Source organism: Triticum dicoccoides, unplaced genomic scaffold, assembly GCF_002162155.2.
Source record: "Triticum dicoccoides isolate Atlit2015 ecotype Zavitan unplaced genomic scaffold, WEW_v2.0 scaffold154922, whole genome shotgun sequence".
In the NCBI taxonomy this organism is placed as follows: Eukaryota; Viridiplantae; Streptophyta; class Magnoliopsida; order Poales; family Poaceae; genus Triticum; species Triticum dicoccoides.
In genome coordinates, this window is record NW_021210621.1 from 1 (window position 1) to 1,022 (window position 1,022).

Below are 1,022 nucleotides of genomic sequence, written 5' to 3' on the forward strand. Positions count from 1 at the left end.
TATACTACTTACTCTCCCGCTCAATCACGGAGACGAGTTTTCCACGGTTTCCACCCCTCCCTCCATACCGCAGCAACACGAGTTTTTTCCACCCCTTTCAGAAAGCGCTCTTCGCGCCACAAAGCCGCCCCAAGACGCGCGAGCAATGAGCATCGAGCTTAAACATATCGCAAACGTCAAAAATAATATAACGGGATTAATATATATCGCGCACGTGCGATATGTTTGTCACAAGGCGCAAAAAATAATTATAAAAGGAATGCAACACGAGGACTTCCCAGGAGGTCACCCATCCTAGTACTACTCTCGCCCAAGCACGCTTAACTTCGGAGTTCTGATGGGATCCGGTGCTTTAGTGCTGGTATGATCGCATCCGACATGTTTCCCCGTCTTTGTCCCTTATGCTTGCCACTCCCAGGTCCGCTCCAAAGACGATTCTACATTCTCACTACCATTACAACCGTTCCCTAACAATGGATAATGTCCTATACTACTTACTCTCCCGCTCAATCACGAAGACGAGTTTTCCACGGTTTCCACCCCTCCCTCCATACCGCAGCAACACGAGTTTTCTCCACCCCTTTCAGAAAGCGCTCTTCGCGCCACAAAGCCGCCCCAAGACGCGCGAGCAATGAGCATCGAGCTTAAACATATCGCAAACGTCAAAAATAATATAACGGGATTAATATATATCGCGCACGTGCGATATGTTTGTCACAAGGCGCAAAAAATAATTATAAAAGGAATGCAACACGAGGACTTCCCAGGAGGTCACCCATCCTAGTACTACTCTCGCCCAAGCACGCTTAACTTCGGAATTCTGATGGGATCCGGTGCTTTAGTGCTGGTATGATCGCATCCGACATGTTTCCCCGTCTTCATCCCTTATGCTTGCCACTCCCAGGTCCGCTCCAAAGACGATTCTACATTCTCACTACCATTACAACCGTTCCCTAACAATGGATAGTGTCCTATACTACTTACTCTCCCGCTCAATCACGGAGACGAGTTTTCCACGGTTT

At 48.2% G+C, this 1,022-nt stretch overlaps 2 non-coding genes across 2 annotated transcripts; both read right to left on the reverse strand.

Annotated features, from left to right (window-relative positions):
• Window positions 1-256: 256 nt before the first annotated feature.
• Window positions 257-375, reverse strand: LOC119344139. Its single transcript, XR_005166478.1, has one exon. It is a non-coding gene; the product is annotated as a 5S ribosomal RNA (ribosomal RNA).
• A 367-nt stretch (window positions 376-742) lies between these two features.
• On the reverse strand, window positions 743-861 carry LOC119344140. The gene has a single exon (XR_005166479.1). It is a non-coding gene; the product is annotated as a 5S ribosomal RNA (ribosomal RNA).
• Window positions 862-1,022: the final 161 nt, after the last annotated feature.